Genomic DNA, 12,874 nt, shown 5'->3' on the forward strand with positions numbered 1-12,874 from the left:
TCACCCTCGTGTCTCATATTCTTTCCACGAAACACAAAAGGAGACTTTCTGACCAACACAAAGCAGAATAAAGCAGACCTACTCGGCTTTCTTCCTTTTCTACTTCTTTCTTCTGTCGTTGCTTGGCGAAGAGCTGTTTTCTTTTATGTCCTATAAAAAAATCGAGAAGAAGAATAATGGCATCTCTCTGGATGCAGGGACATGAGAACATGAGTGTAAATTATAAGGGAATTTTTCTCTTTGCTTCTTTTAAGAGCATCCGACACCTGTTGGTCTGTACCTGCCAATCCGGTATTCTTCTCAACAAAGTCACCTCTAATATCAGATAATGCCCGCGACACATTTGCTTTCATCAAAATGCAAAACCGCATTCAGATGTACAAGAGCGACAACAGCGAGAGTGCTGATAGCGGCCAAATGTGAGTTATGTAACTTTCCCCCTGCGCACTTCAACTTAAAGGCTTCATAAATATTTATTTGCTGATGAGGGAACTGCACTTCTTTGTTCACATGGAAATGATTCAGTGTGCCTCTAGAATGAGATGACAAAGCTTGATGGAAATGCATTGAGGGCTGCTGAGTGTCCTTCTGAATCTTCTCTTCATTGGGCGGAAGGTTAATCAATGTGCAGTGGAGCACGTCTACTGTAGAGCGCAATGAAAAGGAAAATGTGCTGCGAGGAGGAAATCGTTCTAATCAACTTACACTGCGCCTCGAAGATCTGCTTGGACGCAAAAGATCAGGAATGGACGTTGTATTTGGACACCTGATAATATGAATGTAAAAACTAAAACTACACATCTCTGCTACTTTATATAAAACGAGTTTTTGTATCGCTTCTCTGTGAACGCTCTATAGTATGTGAAAGCATGTTATGGTTGCCTTGGATCACTAGTGTGCATATTTTGACTGTTTCATAACATTATTATTATTTACTTTTTTAAACTGTTTAAGACACAATGTAAGTTTTAACCTGAACTATCAAACCTAGTAATGGTAATGCATATTTGTAAGCCATATACATAAATGAAAGATTCATGTAATAGTTCTAATTAACTAGCTATGCTTAAAATACATATTATTTATCACTGATAAATACACAGCAATCCATATTTTATTTCAATAATAATACTAATACTAATATATATATATATATATAATGAAGATATTTACATGTATCTGCATATACATATTTATATTCATATAATTTTTATTATATAAAATATCTTTAAAATGTTAAATGTGTGTATTTAATATATAAACATGTATATACAATGTATATATAAAATTTACAGTAAACTATATATAAAATTGCACATAACATATGATTGTAGCATTAAAGTCCACCTGCAAAAAGTCATGATGTCCATTTTGATTAAGATTTAGGTTTCTTTTCTTTGTTTGTCACATTTCCCATTGTATTGCTGTGGATCCTTTTAAAAAAAAGCAGCTTTTGATTTCATTTGTAGTCAATAAACTAAAGGACTGCATGGAGAATGACTGGAATCAATATCGCTGTCCATGTACATGTAACATTTGCTTCCATGGATGTTGTCACGTCAATATGACCTTTTGACACGAATGCCCCAGATCAATGACCCCTGCCCTTCTTGCGCTCGTCTCTAACAGTGCCTCCATTTCTGCTGATTATGCTCACAAGGTCACATAACCTCTGCTTTCCACTCATACATTTGTTTCTTGAGATCGTCTCTGTAATTCAATTGGCAAATGATGAATTAATGAACCTGATCTATTTCTCCTGTAAGAGCGAGGGCATAAGGATGAGACAGATTCCAAGTGCTAATCTATTGCAGCTACTATCATTTTGTGCAGACCGTGCAATTCATCATTTTTGACAGAGGCAGTCAAACCGTTGTCTTGGATAATTGCGTTATTCATTTACCTCCGCCTGTATTGATCACGCTGGCCCATCTCAATATCTAACAGGATATATGCGCCCGAGGGTTAAGATCGTAATGTTGGCTGTCTTTATCTTAGAGGTCAGCTGAGGCTGCGGCGCTTTGACAGGTTGTCTCTGCCGCTTAAACTATAGCTTTATGTGTGCGCTAAGTGTGAGTTAATGGAGACGCGGGAGTTCTCTTTTAAATCCCAGGGAGCTGCCTGGCTAAAAAGCATTTCACAACATTACATGTTGCCTCGACTTAACGCTTCTTTTTAAGTTACTTTGCTTTTGTCTAAATTCAACAGATCCCACTATGCACAAATTAAAAAGAAATATTTATCTCTGCTTTGACATTTTCACAAATATCCGTGTTGCGTACTGTGTTTCTCAGAGTATTAAGTGGCATAAATACTTGTTTTTATTTTTTTAGGCTTCAGAACAAATTATTTTACTAGCTGCTTTAATAATAATTTTAATTGCGAGAAAAAAAACAAAACAAAAAAAAAAAAAAAGAGTGCTTGTAATGGAGATGTAATTGTCATCTCTTTGCATGTTAATAAAAATATATTACAGCTTATATTTTTAGTATATGCAGTTAGTTGAGCTTCAATGTGTTTTTGATATAAGTGAGTAGGGCTTAATGTTTTTATGTAATTTGTATATAATGTATATAATGACTTATATCGTTGTGTTTTTTTAAAATATGGCTAAAGTACTGCTAAATACTGCATGATGAACTAAAATATACTTTAATGCAATTTCTGTTGAAACGTAAATGTTGTCTATTTAAATGCATTTCTAATTGCATAAGAAAGATATTAGTATTAATTTAGTACAATAACACTTTTGACATTATTACAAAAGTTATTTTTTTAAATGTGTACAAAATAGTCCTGAATTGCGTCTCTTTTAAAGTGTTTATATCTTGTAATTTCATATCTCCGAGTACTTTTTACCCTTTTTTTTATGTTTTAAGATTTGATGTAAGCAACAAGCGCACATTTAATACAATTAAAAGCGCACTTCGCAAGCACATACATCCCATTTAAGACAGATTTCATGCTTCCAGATAAGAAACTAACGGGGTTTTTGTGCATTCACTGACTGTTTGTGTCGTTTGTGATTCTTCCATCGACTCCACATCCACCAGACAAAATCAGTTTGACGTTGATGATTGATTGCCGCCCGTCCGGCGAAACCTTCGGGTTTTACTCCTTCCTTTCTGCTGCAGTCACTCACTAACTCGGGTCTCCAGAGCGACTGTCTCCTCCCTGCAGCTTCCATAGTTATCTGCGACTGTTTTGTCCAGCCAGACACAGAGCTCTTAAGCCCGGAGATAAGCGAAATATGGGTGCGGGGGTCTGGATACGAGAAGCATCGAGAGCAGCTGAGGGCTCAGGAGATCTCGGCTGAGAAGAACATCACTGCTGTTGATGCTGACATTTTCACTAGGGCGCTGAGGAGCCGTGTGCTAATAAAAGACTAGCCTGATCCAGAGACTCAGACACCCCGCGAGATCACCGATGTCAGACTGGGGCCGGACAACTGACAGCTGGCCCGCACATAACCCCTGCAGCCGCATGGACGTCCAAGCAAGCCTGCCTGCATGCATTCATACCCCATGTGTGTGCAGCAGCGTTGGGGAACATACTTAGACACACGCTACAGGCCACTCGGAAGTTAGTGTGGTTTACAACATTGATGGTATTGAAGGAGACATTATCACGTTAGATGTGTTTATAGTTTTTTTTTGACACGTGACCGTCAGTGGATACGGCTGCCTCTCAAACGAAAGAAAACAAAGACAGTACTGCGGCTGCAAAAAAGGATCGTTTGCAGACAAGGAAAAAAAATAAAAGTGGAACCGTTAAACGGGTCCTCCTGAGACCCAGAAGAAAAAAGTTTTTTGGAATTAAGTATGTCATTGCATTGTTTAGAGCATAAGAAAAATGAATAAATTGATATTTTTGAAAAATATAATTTTTTTTATATTTTATGTCCTCCGTAGAGGACACTAGGACTATTTTCTAAAAATAAATAAATAAATAAATAAATAAATAAATAAATAAATAAATAAATAAAATGGCATGAATAGACATCAAAAAGGCAAAAAAAAAGAGAGATTTGTTTTTAAATGACCAATAAATATTTTTTTATTTGTTTCAGGATGTTTCAGGATGTTTTATGCCAAACTTTTCTTGAGGTGGATTCTTTGTTGTTGTTTTCTTTTTTATACTGTTTGTTTCATTCGGTATGTATGTACAATTAAATTTATTTTCCCATCAAACACAATTGTATCTATACACTCTATTTCATTTACATTAATTTATGTACTGTCATGTTAAAAAAAAAAAAAAAGTCATAATGGGAGTAACAATTATATCTAATATTTCCATTAAAATCCTATTTAATTGTCTTGGTGTCCTCTACAGTGGACATGTATAAAATGACTTCCTGTTTCATAAAAGGAAATAGATACCTTATAAATACCTTTAACATTGTCCTGAGATGTTACTTTATGACAAACCATTAGAAAAAAATATATATATATTTATTAATGTAAAAATAGCACGTTGCATTTATATTCTGGGTTCATCTGCTTGCCTATACAAAGTATGTTTTATTAATAAGCTGTATATAGAATTTAGTCTCCCTTTAGCGCTTTATTAAGTCACATTAGGCTTTTTCTTTACCGTGGTTTCAGAGTAAACACTTAATGTGTAATTTAGCGAGTTAATGTGTAATTCATATTCTGAGCATATTCTGCTTGTATGAATATAGCGTGCATCAATAATAACGTGACTATTCAATCTGATATTTTAAAATCACTGACTTAATTGGTACTTAATACAAATCTGGTAAATTTAACTGGCATATCTGTGTGTACCATCAGGTGAAAACAGCAAATTGGATTCATCTGCACTGTATTCATCTACCGTTAAAAACCGAACAGATTTCAGTTTTCTCAAGCGAAGAGATGCATGTACCCTGAATGCACTAAATGAATCAGATGTTCCGATACTTGAGAGGGGCATTTTAGGAGACCGTGTTTGATTATTATTTCCTTAGCTGTATAGCTTTGTGCACATTGCAATACAACGTGACATAAAAACCCGCAGTGTGATGTTTTGTCAGGCAACACGGCTACTCATGGGATGAAGTAGCTTGTTACTGGAAAAGATACAACTTTTTAAAAGCAGCTGAGCTACTGTCACACAAGTAAAAAAAAAAAGTTAGTACTTAGTTACTATCCAACTCTGACAGCAGCGTATTGTTAATTTTAATGTGGAAAGTTTTGCATCCTGATTGCAGACAGTGTCTCCTGAGGAAATGCTTCGTTTATTTTTAACGGTGACCTGTGAGGTGAATCACGATATCAAAAAGCACATCGAATTCACACCGTACTCCAAAATCGAAAGAAATGAAAGATTTCTAGTTATTTTTTGTACAATTAAAAATTGAATCGTGACATTTTTGTCATGATGTTTAAATGCGCAATCTCATTATTTGTTGATGCTCTGGGTCGCGTTTCCCAATAGCAACTATGGTTGCAAGTTTCGTCATTAGCAATTCTATGGAACCACGACCATAGCTGGCTAACGATGGTTTTGGGAAGCGCGCAGCAGATGTCTTAACTTTGCGCCGTGGATGTGTGTGATTTGTGTGAAATGTCATTAAATTGCCATTATTTTTTTTGCGCCAGACGTGAGCGGGAATGTAGACGGATTGTGAGTTCTTCTGAAAGTCATTGGTCACTAGGCCACAAATCCTGCTCCTGTGATATTTTAAAGCAGAAGAACAAGCTGAAGCTGTGCTTAGAGTCACTAAACCCATCTACTCAGAGATGCATATTCTACGCCAAATATGTAAATAGGCTTTCAACAGGAAATCATCTGAAAAAAGTCATCTGGCGTGACACTGGCATTAGCGGTCTGCAACGACTCATTTATTTGCAGAAAGAAGGAGTTTAATAACCGATTTCTGAAACACTATGAGGAGTGTTTTAGACTGCTCATACTATATATCCTTCCTTGTAAGGCAGCCAACTAAAATAACACGTTTTTACCCGTGTCTTTCTTTTCTTTGTGTTTTAATGAGATACATGATATACTTTTTTTTAGCATACTCTGACTTATTATCATTAATGCGATAAATAAATAAATGCAATATAATATAATGCAATAACATACAATACAATATATAATATTTTATGTATTATGTATCTATCTATAGCTTATCTGAGATTATATGAAGCATGGGAGATCTTGTGATATCTTATTATTCCAATAATATTTTTTTTCCTTAATGTTCATGTGCAGATTCGATATTCTGACTTGAATTGCTCCACTATAGCTCAAACAATAAAGCATGACATTCGTTCTCTTGGGGGAAAAAAATGGTTATGAAACAGTAATGCAATGATGCTGGCAAAGTAGAGAGAAAGTTGTAAATAAATATGTAAATGCGTGTTACATTTTCCCGAGTTATTTCCAGTTTCATAATTAAGAACGCGACTTTGTTATAGACTCGCTCAGTTCTCTCCCTTTCAGAAACAAAAGCATGGATTGCATTTCAATTTAACAACGACCGAGAAAACAATACCACTACAGCTTTACCAATCAAGCAAACCCAATCATCGCCACGTAAAGGATTATGGCGTTTCATTGCACCAAATCAGAATTAAACGTATGCAAGAAAAAAAAAAAGCTAATATACAAACGATATATTTTTCGCATTAAACCAGACATAAGGCGTTTCGTACAAATGAGCATAGCTTGAAATGTTTTACGGACATCTGTGCAAACAATGTAATTGAGCGTGTAAATGACGAATTGAAGCCTTTTTCTCGCATTAATACTTTACTTTCTTAATTATGCATGTGAACATTGTGCTGCTCATTTGTATTTTTTGCCATTCCTGTCTCTTCCCTTCATCCTGATTGGAATAATAGAATTTGAAAAATTACAGAAATGAAAGTGCATTTCACAGTCTACTGAAGCAAGACAAGCCATTTGAAATTAATCAAAACATAATACAGTTTACAATGTGGTAAAGCGACTGTGCCGGTTGAAATGAGGTGGACTGTTTCCTCGCCATGCCGCGTCTCACGCTTGTGTCTCTATCTGTGAATCCTGATCCATTCCGCTTTAAAAGCGAACGTAATTCTGGGATGTTTGTGAGTGGAAGTTTCTTCATGTCACGGTTTATACTTCTCTCGGGGTTGGGAGCGAGCAGCTTGTTTGTAGCGTTTCAGAAAACCACACATTTCCGTCTGGTATTGAGTCATTGAGCTTGAGCAGATCTTTAAAGGTCGATCGTGTCCCAGAGATTCTCTTTAATATGTCTGGGACTTTTCAAACATCTAAAAGTGCCACAAAGAGGACGGTACTACATGCACAAGTTAGTGGATGATCTTCATAAACCCTGTCTATGTCACAACACGGTCTCCCTTGAAAAGTGTGCTTTTGTAAAAAAATTGGTTTTAAGTGAGCAAAGGTTTAAGATTTTAGTTTCTTTTTCTAGCATGTTGTATGTATTTTAATAATACTTTGGATGAGGTTAAATACTCTTCAAAGCCCACTCCGGCACAGACTTTCAATAGGGTTAAGCACATAACTCTGTGGTGGCCAGTTCATATGAAAATTATCCCTCATGAAGATTGAAGTACAGTTTCACATTTTGGGCCTAATGAATCTCGCCATTTTCACCTTGGAACATTAGCACATGTATATCTTCCAAAGCGGTAGTTTAAGAAATGGAAAACTCCACACTGCATCAGTTAGGGTTAAAATAATAAACCATGCCAGAAATATAGTAATCATTGCAATAATTATCTTTTCGTAGACTCTTCATTATTTGCTAATTTAAGTCCAAATGGCAACTTAAACTTAATAGTTTTGACATTCCATACTGTGTGTTTGGCTTTTCTGATATAGTACGATTGCTTGGTAGCACACCAGGTAAAGCACTGCACCTGTAATGGGAAGCTCTTGGGTGTGTGTCCTGTGAAAAAGTCCAAACACTTGGTTGAGCGGTTGCTTAAGCAAATACATTTTTATACATTTAACACTTTTGTTTAATATTCTTTAATATTCAATAATGCAATAAAGCGTTAACCCTTTAGCATCACTCACCAGTCATTTCATTTCCGAACTGCAACGATACATGCAACAGACACTTTAATACACTGCCAGATTCAAGTTCTTCTGTGTAGGATCATATTGAATGCACTTTTAGCACTTTCACTCATTTGAAAGTGCTGTAAAATGTGCTAAAAGCAATGTATTACCATTTTGAAAAATGTTGCCACAACAGTGTTTTTCCAGGGTTGTAATATTTAAAGTAGTCAGTCGCTCTTGGGCTATGTTTGAAACTGTTGTAAAATGCTGATGAACATGTCTGTGGCGACCGGTGCAACGTGACGTAATACACTGCCTTCGTGGCACGCTGCTGTAATCTATTGATGTTACGCTTTGTGCTGAACAAAATAGGGGTCATGAATAACAAAAGCTGGGCAATGAAAATCACAGTCTTACATTATACAATTATAAACATGTATAGAATATCAGACAGCAACAACTTTTATGAAGTTCCATACAACATTATGATTACAGATTACCAATCAATAAGGTCTTATCACTAGTGTGAAAGCTGGTGACGATTACAGGGGACCAAGGCTGCGGTGGATTAATGATTTAATGGTTTAATCAACCAAATGGCCGAGGCCAGCCTTAAAAGACATACAGTGACAGTTTATTGGCCAATGCTGTGCTTTGTCATGAAATCGTATCAACTGCACGTGTTAAGCCTTAGCAATTAAATCATTTTAAACAGTTTAAAGTGGAATAACGCCTGAGATCTCGCTCCAAGTCCGGTGCACACACGAAGACCCACGACTCACAAAAATAAAAAAGAGCAAACACTAAACCAGGTTCTTCTTTGTGTCCTCATGTGACGGAACGAACTAATACCTCGCCAGTTTAAACATACACAAAAAGACACAGAAAGCTTACACTAGTGAACCACCAAATTTTTGAGAATTCTAAAAAAATCTTAAATGAAAGTACACCACTGAGAAAGAAGTTGATTGAGTATCATTATGTTGCCTAATTTACTAGCTGCTGTTGGTGCCCTTGATGCCAATCCAAGAAGCAAAATGGAAGAAAAAAACTTGAGGCAAGAATTTATTTATACAGTGAAAACAATGCTATTATGATAATTCGATTTCTGTACTTCGACACTTACAAACATAAAAAAACAAAACAAAACAAAACAAAAAAAACCTTAACCATTGTTAGTTATTATTATTTGTGCTATTTACACAATTTCAGACAGGGCCCACACATACAACCTGCATCGGGACCCCACAAACCCCTTTGTAGTGTACCCGATATAGCATTGCACATCGCTCAAGACTTTTATCAAGTTGCAATAAAATAAGTTACAGACTTGTAAGTTAGATCAAATGGCATGGCGGTTTCAGAAAATGTGTTTTATCTTGGGTTTGCTGTTATTATTTAAAGTTTAGTGGCGCTATATAACACTGTAGAGCATTTACATTTTTAGCACCACTGTTTTGGGGGCCCTTAGTGGTCCTGAAGGTGGCCCCTCTGTGGATTTTTGATCGATTCCGGGATAGGGTTAGATTCCTATACGATACTGCTTATCAATACAGTTATCCATACTACTCTCCATAATTTGGTGCAAAAACAAATCATGTAAAAAGATGCTGAAAATTTCACTTTATTTTATTACTACAGTTTATAAATGCCTCCATGCAAACAACAAAAGGCACATGAATGACATTTTTTAAATGACAATAAAAAAGGCCCTTCAAAGAGAGAGACAGAAAGAGATATTTGAAAAATATCTGAACATTATTTGCATAGGAGCACAACAAAATGTAATAGAGAATTCTAGCAACTCAATTTTTATTTAAGAAAATTTTAATATTGACTTTCCCAGGGAGCAGGAGTGTCTCTCTCTGTTTTAGAGGAACTATTTTTATCTCTTATCTACACGATAAAAAGGTTTCTTTTTAACATGTAGAATTATTTATAGTGATATCCAGTCAGGATTTTTACAGGCGTTCGTTCAGGGTCTGAGTTTCATTTTCGAAAATGGGGTGAAAAGGAGACTCTTGTAGAAGGAAGGATGTTTTTTTCAAAAATGTAATTAAATGTTTGATCACGCTGTGTATGTTTGTGTTTACAATAAGGCGATTGTTGAGAGTGCATAAATCTCTGTAGAGCACACGAGTGCTAATGGTTTAAATACTGGCCTTAAAAAAGAAACGCAAATTATACATTTTAGTGAAGATGCATGTAAACTGTGACAGTTTCTCTGTCAACCATGCATTGTGCGGCTTACTTATAGAGCAGATGATGGAAAGAGCTCATGGAGATTTGCTCATTTGTAAAATTACAAATCTCTGCGTCTTCAGCTTGGAATCGGTTTATAAGAACAGCTTCTAATTCGCCATTGATTACAGAAGTATGGAGATGGGATAAAACTCATATCAGTTACAGTGTTGTTTGTCCTGAAGCTTATCGTTAGTGCAGTATTGACCCAATTACTCACCGGTCCAAAAAAATACTGGTTTTCCATTCCCATCAGAAGAAATAGCGCTCTGCGGGGGCCTCCTTGGTCCGCGGGGCCTCACACGATTGCGTGGGCTGCTTGGTGCCTGAACACGCTGCTGACTGCAACGCACGTTCTCTCAAGCCTTACCGCTACGTGTGGTGAATAACAAAAACCAGAACCCAAACTAACACTAAGCATTTATGTTTCTAAACATAGCCTAATTGAAAGACATCTTTCGAGTACAGAAACGGTAAATCAGACAGGCCGCATTGATTGCGAAATGATTTGCTTCCATAACACCGTCATCACTCCATCCCCAGCGTTGCTCAGAAGCTCTCAACATCCAAGTGAAAAGAGCCTCTTATTTCCTCAGCCCTATCAATCTCATTTTAAGACCCAGCACTCTATAAATACTGCGAGTGCTGTGGTCTATTGAGTCGCTGTTCGTTCGGAGCTGCGGGCAGCCGTTGACAGCCAGAGAATGCCGAGGGCACTAAACCCCTGTGCCCTCGGCTCGCACCCCCAGCTAAGAATAAGAATGATGTCCCCGTTCCCCAGGCCAAACTCGGAATCCAGAGCGGGAGATTAGTGGAGTCTGCGTGCTATTCCAGACATCTCTCATCCGCTCCCCGGGAGAGAGAACTCTCTCCTCTCGGTTCTGCTCGGCTGGTCTATTTCTGCAGCTTGACTGGTTTGCGATCGTGGCCGTGAATCCGCCGTACCTGTTTATCCCGTAGCGGCGGCTTACATGAGGGTTTGCGCACAGCTTAGAGGAGCTTTTTTGTCCTGCAGGCTGGATTGGGTATGTTTACTCTGTGCCGTTAATCCGTGCAACACTAGTACCCGGTGTTTCTTCGGGACGACCTCATAGTGGGCAGCTCAGAGACTCCAAACCAGATGATGACCTCACCTCAGATCGGCTTTGTTTTGACTCCGAGCCATACTGCCAGTCTAGCCTTTGCCAAATGTCTTAGCTGGCGTGATACAAAATAGGCCCTTACACAAAGCAATTGTCTTTTTTCCTTTTTCTTATTCAAGTTGTAACTGAATAGATGTTATATGTATACACTGACACTTGAGAGTCACAAAAAGTATATGTGGGTCACTCAAAATTAATACTCGGGGTTTCTGATATATCGAGGTCTTGAAGTGAAACGGTAGGTTTGTGCAAGAAACTCGTAAGCATTATTTAGAACAATATCTGTAATCTAGAGCCTCGGGCAAAAGAGGAAGTCAATTATTTTCTGCAAACTGGTTCTTTTCATTTTAATGAACTGGTTCAAATAACCAATTCATTAGTTTGCGTAATCACACGAAATGACATAATATATATGAAAATATATTATTAAGGCACTAAGTAATGGTGTGAAACTCAGATGTTTTACATGTCTAAATCATAAAAAAGTGAATAAACCTAATCATAAAACAAATAAATAAATATTCATTTCAAGTGTTTATGCTTTATTGTTTGTTTATTTAGTAAACTGAATTATGTTATACTTGAATGCAATTTATTTGTATGTATTGTATTGAGATTAGTGCTGTCAAATGATTCATTGTGATTAATCACATCCAAAATAAAACTTTAGTTTACATAATGCGTGTGTGTGTGTGTATTGTGTGTTTATTATGTAAATATAAAGAGACACACATACAGCATATATTTTGAAACTATTTAAATGTATGCACATACATGTATATATTTATATTCATATAAATTAAATCATATACAAAGCTATGTGAGTATTTATGTATAATTAATGTATGTATGTGTTTATTTACAGTGTATGTATATATATATATATATATATATATATATATATATATATATATATATATATATATATATATATGTATGTGTGTGTGTGTGTGTGTGTGTGTGTGTGTGTAAACAAATCTTGGATGCGATAAATCATGATTAATTTTTTTTTGACAGCACTAATCTAAATATATTTGCAATGATATAGTAATATTTAAAATACATTACATTTACCTGGGATATCACACGATAATAATTACTAACAAACAGAAGTTCAGCTGATGTCAAAATTATCTGCGGGGAAATTGTATTCAATTTGAGCAGCCGCAATAAAATATTTCAAGTTTGTTTTTTTTTCTTTGCTGTCTTCTCAGACAAATAGTTACAAATAGCATTTTAGCCAGCATTTCTTTCATACATTGATCCCTTTGTGATCCATACCGAAGCTCAAATCAGTATGCTTTTGACACAGTCATGTGAGCTGCAGTTGCTTCAAACAGAACCAAGTGAGGCAAAATCAAACCTCATTATGGCCTAGTACTTACTAATCGCTTTTTCTCCTTTGTTATTCCCCAAAGTAACTTTTTTCTGATGAACTAAACTAAAATAAATAATAAAGTGCTTTTTAA

The sequence above is a fragment of the Puntigrus tetrazona genome, chromosome 5 (assembly GCF_018831695.1).
Source record: "Puntigrus tetrazona isolate hp1 chromosome 5, ASM1883169v1, whole genome shotgun sequence".
Classification (NCBI taxonomy): Eukaryota; Metazoa; Chordata; class Actinopteri; order Cypriniformes; family Cyprinidae; genus Puntigrus; species Puntigrus tetrazona.